The sequence below is a fragment of the Panthera leo genome, chromosome F3, assembly GCF_018350215.1.
Source record: "Panthera leo isolate Ple1 chromosome F3, P.leo_Ple1_pat1.1, whole genome shotgun sequence".
Taxonomy (NCBI): domain Eukaryota; kingdom Metazoa; phylum Chordata; class Mammalia; order Carnivora; family Felidae; genus Panthera; species Panthera leo.
This window is the reverse complement of record NC_056696.1, coordinates 39,382,997-39,392,876: the sequence shown is the minus strand read 5'-3', so window position 1 is coordinate 39,392,876 and position 9,880 is coordinate 39,382,997. Positions and strand designations below refer to the sequence as shown.

The 9,880-nt window shown below is 43.0% G+C and overlaps 1 long non-coding RNA gene across 1 annotated transcript; it reads right to left on the bottom strand.

Moving 5' to 3' along the window:
- Positions 1–1,639: 1,639 nt before the first annotated feature.
- Positions 1,640–8,098, bottom strand: LOC122212273. The gene is made up of 2 exons (XR_006199087.1): positions 7,727–8,098; positions 1,640–1,927 (listed from the first exon to the last, which is right to left on the bottom strand). It is a non-coding gene; the product is annotated as an uncharacterized LOC122212273 (long non-coding RNA).
- Positions 8,099–9,880: the final 1,782 nt, after the last annotated feature.

Here is a 9,880-nt window from a genome sequence, read left to right as displayed (position 1 = left end):
AGGCGCAGAGATATGTGGAGCTCATCACTATAAACAGGAACTGGGAGACAAGGTCATGTCCTGAAATAACTTTTTAAGGTTAGGATTTCATTGGGAATTTTAAAAGTTAAGACAATGAAGAATACCACTGATATTTACTAACAGCGTTAGCATTCGAGGATGCATCCTCCTAAATTTTACAAGAACTCTCTTTTATCCACAAGATTTATAGTCGGGCTGGGGGAGGTGTGGTTCACCATTTGTTTTGCTGCACCTTTGTTTATCTGCTGTCTGATCCCAAACTTAGCCCTGCAAAGGAGTCGGTGGGGTGAGTGTTTTACAGATTGCTGGGCCCCACCCCACACACCTACTGAATCAGAATTGGGGGCAGGAAGGGGACTGTAGATGTACATTTATAAAAACCTCCCCTTGTGGTTTGATCATCTGCAAGTTTGGGGAACCACTAGTATATGTATCGCTAGAAAAGCATAGTGCTCAAAAGTCTCCATTACTCAGCTTCATCGTCTTTGTAATTAAAAAAAAAAAAAAAGAGTTAATTTGCCTTTGTGTGAACTATTAGCTTTCTTAATGCCTGTTTCACCTTCACCGTGGTCTGTTCGTCCTGGAACAGGATGAACTGGAAAGAACCGTTCCAGTTAAACAATAGTAGAAAAAAAGGTGCAAACTTGACCAGCTTCCCTACCACCTTAGCATCAGTGAGGTATTTCCCCCCATGTCCTCCTGGGGCAATTTAAATGCTAATGTGTCAGTACTATAATCTCTTTAGCAATCAGATAGAACTGTTTTTCTGCCAATCTTATTTCTCTTTGTTTTATATTTGTTCATTCATTCGTTCGTTCATTTGTTCATTGTTAGAGAGGCATATGTTTAGCATCTTTGACCTTTCAAACCTCAAGAGAAGAAGAAGAAGAAGAAGAAGAAGAAGAAGAAGAAGAAGAAGAAAATTCCATCCTGGTGTCTTCTTTGCAGTACTTGCAGGAGGAGAGGAGGTCATCCACCCTCTAAACCTGAGGTCTGCAATTTGAATGTGCTGAGTCACCTAGTCTGCAGGGTCAAACATTTTGCACCTAGGAAAAGTACCGCAGAAAATAAAACTGTGAGCAGCTAGCTGGTATGTTGTTATTTGGATACGAATAAGAAGACTGGAAGGGAGATCATGCATAGTAACTTGTTATTAACTTTTGAATTTGTTTTCAGAGATTTCTATAGTCTGGTAAATCCTCTTTCTGTCTGGTGATTTGTTGGTGAAATTCTTTAAATATTTCTTCCTGTTCCTGGAAAGTGAAAATGAATATAAATGGTAAAGCAGTTGTCTTACAATGTTTAGAAAAAGGAAAAAAGAAATGGTCTTTGCCATTATTCTGAAGTTTTGCATAACTAAGCTTCTTGAATTAGCTTTCTTTCAAAGAATTAATCATAAAAGCATAACAGTAATGAACTAGATATTGAGAGCTGATGTCTAACTTTAGTCGACCTTTCAGTAAGTCTGTGTTCTTATTTGATCATGTAGTTGAATAGACAGTGAGGAGATGTGACTACAACTGGATTAATAGGGGAAGTGGCAGGAAGCTGCAGTTTCCTGAGAATCGGAAAGAAAGTTTACAGAACGCTTGCTGGGAATGTGGATTATAGATAAAGATAAAATTCGTAACCATTTGTATTTAGAGTGGCTATTTTATTTCTATGATATGAAAGTGGTTCCCTTTAAGGTAAGCATTCGGAACTCAATGACAACATTCCTTCAACAAGGAAGTCAGAAATTTCTGTTTACTAGTATTAACAAATAAGGTCATTTCACGAGATGGATGTTGACTATAGAAACAGTTAAGATGACTGTCTTCCAGAGCGTGTTGAGTCTTGGGTGGGGAGCAGCGGCTTGATCGCGTCATGGATGGAGCAGTGGGCACCAACATCTCCCAGCCAGCACCTGTGGAATAACAACAAAATAAGTACTGCCCGCCGAGTGTTCACTTGCTCTGTGCAGCGACAGTGCTAAGTACCTCGTTGCACTCTCTCTGAACATCCTTACAGTCTCCATAAAGGAAGAGCTTTTGTTTTTAATAGCTTAAAGCTGAGTATACGAAAACTTAGAGGCTAAATCATTCGCATAGCGCTTCTAGACAGTGGCAGAGTGAGAATCTGAGCCCAGGAGAATGATTCTAGCCCTGGTGTCACTGTGGAGAGTGCCTCTTAGCTCATAAAAATGACTACTCACCGACAAGGAATGTTAAATATGGAAAGAACATCATCAGTTGGTTGGAGTTCTTGTTTTCTCTTGGAGAACAATTAAGGAGGGGTGGGGACGGGAGAAAGAGAAGAAAGGGCCGGAAGACTGCAAATAGCCACCCAGGAGCCCAGCGGGATGCAGAGCAAGATTCTAACTTAGCACACCTTCTTGCTCAAAGCGATTCTGTCATTAGCACCTATAGATGAAAACGTGGAATGTATTACACATGTGTTTTGTTTGTTTCAAGCTTAGATTGATGGACATAACACAATGACTTGGCATTAAAAGAACAAAAAAAGAAACCCCTAAGCTGACTGCCTTTCATTTGACTCTCCAGAACCGGAAGTAGGCTAACATTCTACAGGTAGAGGGGCAGGGCAAGGACATGAGCATCTAGCATTCAGCAGAGTGGTCTGAAGAAAGGGTGCAGTGTAGGCATCAGGCCGACATGGCTCTGCGTCTCTGTTGTTTATAAGCCTGGTGATCTGGGTCAAGTGACTTGATCCCTATGAAATCAGGATGGTTCCTTTTCTTCACAAGACCTAGCGTGGGACCAGAGGAGAGACTCAGCAAAGTGAATTTTTAATTTTCACTTCCTCAGAGGCCCAGGTAAGACTAGTTCTGGCATAGAGCAACCTGGGAAACCACATAGAGAATAGAAATGCTCTGGGTTCAGGTGGCTATGTCTGAGCCCCAGCTCGGGTCAGGGGAGTTCTCATGGAGAAGATGAGATATAAGCAAAGATTTGAAGTTGCTGAGGGAGTTGGTCATGTGGGGATCTTGGTGGAAGGTCCTCAGGCAGAGAAAATAGCTAAGGCAAATAAAAAATTGCCTACTGGCCAGATTTAGGAATAAAAAGGAAGGCAGTGTGCCGGGAACAGAGCTTGTGAGGGGAAGTAATAGAAAGTGAGGTTAGAGAAGTAAAGGAGTTGGACTGTTAAGCATTATCTTAATGATTGAGGGGGTACCTGGGTGGCTCAGTCAGTTAAACATCTGACTCTTGATTTTGGCTCAGGTCATGATCTCACAGTTTGTGAGATTGGGCCCTATGTCAGGCTCTGGGCCGACAGTGTGCAGCCTGCTTGGGATTCTCTCTCCCTCTCTCTCTGCCCCTCCCCTGCTCTCGCTTTCACTTGCTCTCAAAATAAATAAATAAACATTAAGAGGGAAAAAAAAGGACTTTGAGTTTTATAATGAAAGAAATGTGAAGAAATACGGAGCCATTGCTAGGTTTTGAGCAGAGGCGGACATGATGAGACTGAGGTTTTGAAAAGGTCATTCCAATTGCTATACTGAGAATAGACTTGCAGAGGCAAGTTTGAAGCAGGGAGACTACTAATCCAGACAAGAGAGGATAATGGCTCTGACCAGGGTTCATGACAGTACAGGGGATAAGAAGTGATCAGATTCTGGACATATTTTGAAAGTACAACCAGTAGGACTTATCATGGGTTAGATATGAAATATTTTTGGCATGAGCAGTAGGAAGGCTGGAATTTGCCAGCAACATTTGGGGGGCAACATGCAGATAGATGAAGCAGACTTGCGGGTAAGACTAAGACTTCACATTTGTCCGTGTTGAGACGTCCACTGGATATCCAAGTGGAGGTCAATAAGTGGAAAGAGAGGTCTGATCTGGTGACATATTTGGAAATGATCAGCATATAAATATTTAAAGACTGGTGACTTAGGGAGATCATAAAGGGAGCATTGATAGAGAAGAGGAGGGGTCCAAGGACTGAGCTTTAGGGCACTCCAACTCTGAGAGTTCTGGAAGAAGAAGAGTGATCAGCCAAGGAGACTTGAGACAAAACAACCAGGGAGGCTGTTGGGAAGGTGCCATTCACAAGGCAGATGGTAAAGAAAGAATTCTAGCTGAGAGGAAGGCTGAAAGCAAAGACTCAGGGCTGTGAAAAGCTGATTTGGGAGAGAGGAGGAGGAGAGCAAGTGGTATGGTATGGGGAGCTTGTGGGGGAAACGTTGGGGAGAGACAGGAGATGAGGCTGGAAAAGGGGCTTTCCCAATTTGAAATGGCTTTGGATTCTCAACTTAAGACATCGGTGGTTTATTTCATGATGTTGGCCACTAGGATCCATTGAGGTCTTACTCGAATTTATCATGTGTCACACACTGTACTAAGCATATTATACACATTTCATCATTTCATCTTTATACCTACCCTTTAAGAAAGATAGTATTATTATCCTCTGTACGTGAAGAAACTGGCTCAGAGAGGTCAAAGACTTCACCCAACGTTACCCCTCGAATGACTGCCTTCAATCAGGTAGCCCCTTTCCAGAGTCCATCCTTTTAACTACTAACCTATCCTGTCTCCTGGGTGGCTTAGCTGGGTGTTAGAAGGTTAGAGGCTGAGAACTTGCACCCTTTCTCTGGAGAGGACCTGGCTTCACTCTGTCTCTTGGAGGAGATGCTTTATGTGCAAAAGTTCAAGATAGATCTGGGGCACCCATGAAGGATTTCAACTAGGTCAGCGACTAGATCATAGTAGCACAGTGTAGCATAGTAATCTAGTGGCAGGGTGGTGAACAGAATGGATGAGGGTGCCTGGGAAGATGGGCAGGGAGATAGATTTGGGGGGAGATTAGCTGTATGTGGGACTCTTGAGGGACCTGAGGGCTGGCCAAGCAGTGCACTGTGGGCTGCGGGTCTGGGCCTCAGTGGAGGCTGATCTGGAGCTGTGGAGTTGAGAGTCAAAGTGGTTGTAGGAAATGAAATCACAGTCTGGGTGAGGGAAGCAATTTTCAGGTGTCCGTTGTCCATATTTACACCCTTTTCTGAAACAGACCCCCCTGAGAACAAGTCAGCTTCCCACTTTACAGCAAACAGGCACCCCTCTTGCCTACCATCTTACTGTGATGTGTTTGGGGAGTGAACGAAAACGTGGGCTCCAAACAAAGGGGCCATTCTAAACACTGACGCAGGTGTGAGAAAGTGAGTGACTAAGGACTGGGCCACACTTCCTTTTACGAATCAGGTGGTTTTGGCTGTTTGCTTTTAGCACTTTTGGAGGGAGACCTAAACATAATTTTTGATGACAGATTACAAAGTGATTGTGGGGTTCTGGCTAGCCTGGATGTCAAAGATTTGAGCAACAATGGGATAAGCAGAATACTTCCATTCCTTCACTTGTGTATTTTGTTAAAATTTTTTTTAATGTTTATTCATTTTTGAAAGACAGAGACAGAGCACAAGCAGGGGTGGGGTGGAGAGAGAGGGGGACACAGAACCTGAAGCAGGCTTCAGGCTCTGAGCTGTCAGCACAGAGCCCAAAGTGGGGCTCGAACTCACAAACCGTGAGATCATGACCTGAGCCAAAGTCGGACACTCAACCGATTAAGCCACCCAGGTGCCCTCACTTGTGTATTTTGAAGTGTTTCTCAGTGATTGCATCTGTAAAAAAAAAAAAAAAGAAAAAAAATGTAGTAAGATGTAATTATGCCAAACTATTTCAGTGTGATTCAAAGGCATCCACAGACCCATGAACTAATATTTGGAAAATAAACCCAGTTCATCTCTAGTAATGGATATATTTCCAACAAAATTTTACTTAAAAAATTTTTAAGTTTATTTTTGAGAGACAAAGAGAGAGCGCCCGCAAGTGGGGGAAGAACAGGGAGAGAGAGGGAGACACAGAATCAGAAGCAGGCTCCAGGCTCTGAGCCATCAGCACAGAGCCCGATGTTGGTCTTGAACTCACAAACCGCGAGATCATGAACTGAGCCGAAGTCAGACGTTCAACCAACTGAGCCACCCAGGAACCCCCTCCAAATTTTACTTATTATGTTTAATAATTGTCAAATTTTGCAATATACTTCTGATGCTTTGATTGTGTATTACCAATAATTGGAATTTATTACTACTCAGTATTACTATTCAGTCCAATTTTTTTGCATGTATTTGGTGAATTATGGTCACAGAAACTTTTTTCTTTTAATTTTTATTTCCAATTTTTAATTTAATTTTTAATTTATGTATATAGTTTGTGGATGAGATACATGAAAAGCTTATTGATAACAAAAGACTTTGAAACATAGAAATAAATTGGGTTTAACATCTGTGGGTAACACAAAAATTTGTACATGGATGTTTCTAGCAGCAGTGTCTACAATAGCCAAAAAGTAGAAACAGCCCAAATGTCCACCAACTGATGAATAAATAAAATGTAGTATATCCATATAATGGAATATTATTGGATTATAAAAGGGAACGAGTACAGATACATGCTGCAACATGGATGAACCCTGAAACGTTATGCTAAGTGAAGGAAGCCAGTCACAAAAGACTACATATTGTATGATTCCATTTGTATGAAATGCCCAGAATAAGCAAACCTGTAGACAGAAAGTAGATTAGTGGTTGCTTAGGGCTGTGGTAGGGGACCAGGGAAAGGGGAGTAATTGCCAATCAGTACAAAGTTTCTTTTTGGGGTGATGAAAATGTTTTATCGTGGATTCTGGTGATGATCGCCCAACTCTGGATATTCCAAAAACCATTGCATTATACACTCAAAGTGGATGGATTGTATGATATGTGATTCATATCTCAGGAAAGCTAAGAAAAACACCTGTGGGGAAATGGAATGGAAAATACGACTTAAAACAGAAAAAAAGAATAATGTACAATTATTGACTATTAAGGATCTTGGCGTTACAAAGCACCATAAACTAGATTCTTTGCAACCATTTGAACTTGGGTTAAAATGTGGACGTCAAACTAGACATTGCGGGTACAACTAAGAGGTAGAAGGAGAGCAGGGAAGACTGTTTTCAGGTGGAAGGAGTGTCAGGTGCCATCTGGACTGGGCCAGCCAAGGACTCCAAGCCATCCATTGGATCCAGTTGGCAATTATGGAGTCCTTGACTTTGACATTCTCCTTTCTTACAGACTACAATCCAGCGTGGAGGCTGGTGGCTGGAGGCAGAGTTGAGAGAGGTTAGAGAAGAGAGCAATAGGGAGGAAGTGAGGACACCAGCTGTGGACTGCGCTTAAGAAGTTAGAACACAGAGATAATGGGGTGGCAGTTTGCTAACTTTGGGGAGAAGTGGTGTAAAGGTAGTTGTTACTACTCTACAATGCAATCAATTTGAACACGTTTGTGGACGAAGGGCGAGAGAGTGGAGACGGGAAAGACGCTCATTTCTGCCACAGGCAGAATGTTCTGCACATCAGCCAGCTTACTTCAGAGTTGTGCCTCTCTCCTCCAGCAAGGGGGGGTCTGTCCTCACTCGGTAGTTCTGCGGGACCTCCCAAGTCCTTGTTCAGGCAACAAGCCACTATCTTCACATACTGTTTCCTAAACTGCTTATCTCATTTTTAATGTTGCAGATGTTTAGGGCTCCGACAGAGTAGGGGTGTGGGTGGATAACAGGCTTGCTCAACATTCTTTTGAATCTGACTGATTTAGGGTAAGAGTGGCTTCTAAAAACTTCTTGGGTGGGAGTGAAAACAGAGGCTTTAAGGTCAAAATTTTAAACTCACCTTAGTTCACGTGAACTCTGCTGGAAGTGAAGAAACCAGTCCTCCTCAAATACTGGAGGAAATGGGTCCCACAGAGTGGGAAGCGGACGAGATGCCTTTTCCTTTTGTGGCCTGAGCCTCCACACGCCAGCTGGGCCCCAGAGCGCATGGCTGAATCTGCAGCATGAGACCGAAGAGGGTCATGTGAAAATTCACAGCGAACAGGGTTTTTCCCCACAAGGTGCTCCATTGTTACTCCAGTTCACTTGAGCCTACTTCATTATTTTTACACTCTTACGAAATGCTCTCAACAAGAACTGCAACAGTAAAGAGAAGAAAGGAAGTATTTAGAAATATTAAGAGAGAGGCGTGGTTGGGACAAAGCATCTTGCGTTATCGTCCGCTGCAATGAGGAGGAGAAGACTGAGCCAAGGGAATTTCTTACATTCCTCATGTATCTAGAGCCACACCATCCATGTGAAGGTCACATCGGATGGACACAGTGAGGTCATGGTGAGGGAGCTGACTTCCGCTAGATCTCCTCAGTCTTTATATACTCTCTTTTCCTGGCTTAATGTTAACACTTGGCGAATTACAGACTATGTCACAAGGTGGCCAAAGAACGATGGGGTTTCAGGTAGATGTATCTGAAGTTCCTTGGCATTGAGCGAACAGTTTTCCAGGACATAGTCTGGTGGAAACATACTAGCAGCGATGGTAACAATTATTAACCGGAGACATTATTTGTCTTTGTTTTTGAATTCCTACGTAATATTGTCATTGCTATCGTTACGGTGTTTTGTCCCGGGCCCTTAAGCTTCCCTTGCCCCCTGTGTGGCTAAGAGCACTGAGAACACAAAGATAAATAGTACACAGCCTCTCTAAAGAGCAGTTCTTATTCAGGTGTCCATGGATCCTTGTCCTTGGATGGAATTCAGCGGCTTTGTGAACTTGAATGGAGAAAAAATTACATTTTCAGTAACCTCTAACTGGAACGCAGTATTTCCTTCAGAGAGAAACGGCGATGGAAGACACAGTAGCCTCAGCCGTACCTGTGACCCGTGGTCACCAGGAAACACATATATTTTCATATACATATCCTATCACAGCTGTGTGCAGCTCTCTTGAAATATTGCATATACATATCGCTACTTTGAAATAATGGCAGTTATTTGACCTACCGCTGGATATTGTCATTTAATACATCCGTAAAAAGGCACGTGTTATTACATCAAATATGTGTTTTGATAGTTCGACAACCATATGTCGTGATCAGTTCACTGCACGCGCCTGTGTAGTTTATCTCATTCTGGGAAGTCTTCACAAGACTGCCAAAGGTGACTGAGGCACGATAAATGGTTAAGAACCCCTTTAGGTGTACAGGTTCATGGAAGGGGTGAGTAGAGGCAAGAAATATGCCCAGGAGCTACAGGAGCCCAAGAAGGGGGCTGACTCGGCTTCAGGAGATTCCTGAGCTGCATCTGGAATAAAGCGTGAAGAGCAGAAGAAAGAAGCAGGAGGTCACTTGCAGGGAGAGAACACAATGAGCACAGGCGGCCTGAAACCACCAGGCCTCTGTGGAAATGGGGAGTACTGAGTGTTAAATGCTTGCTTGCTGTACTGAGTCTTGGGGGTTAAAGAATGAATCAAAGACTCAGTCTAGAGGGTCGGTAAGCTCATGTTTTAGAGCAATTTTTATGGGGACATGGACAGGTTTCAATTTCCTTGAAAGTAATTCAGTGGCATATAATAATTTTTTTTTATGAGAGAGAGAGCTGGGGAGAGAGAGAGAGAGAGAGAGAGAGAATCTTAAGCAGGCTTTGTGCTCACTGTAGAGCCCGGTGCAGGGCTTGATCTCATGACCCTGGGATCATGACCTGAGCCAAAATCAAGAGTCAGACACCCAACCGACTGAGCCACTCAGGTGCCAGGGGTATACAGCTTTTACAAACAGCTTTATTGATGTATACTTCGCATACAATGGATGCAGATATGTGTTAAGTTTTGACGTGTGCATACATTGTGAACACGGCACAATCAAGATGCGGGATATCTGTATCACCCCTTCCCCCAAAGTTCCCTAGAGCCCCTCCTGTCCTGCTACCCCATCCTTCCCCTGACAACTGCTCATCTGTCATGTAGAGTCATGTGCTTTTCCAGAATTTTATGTGAATA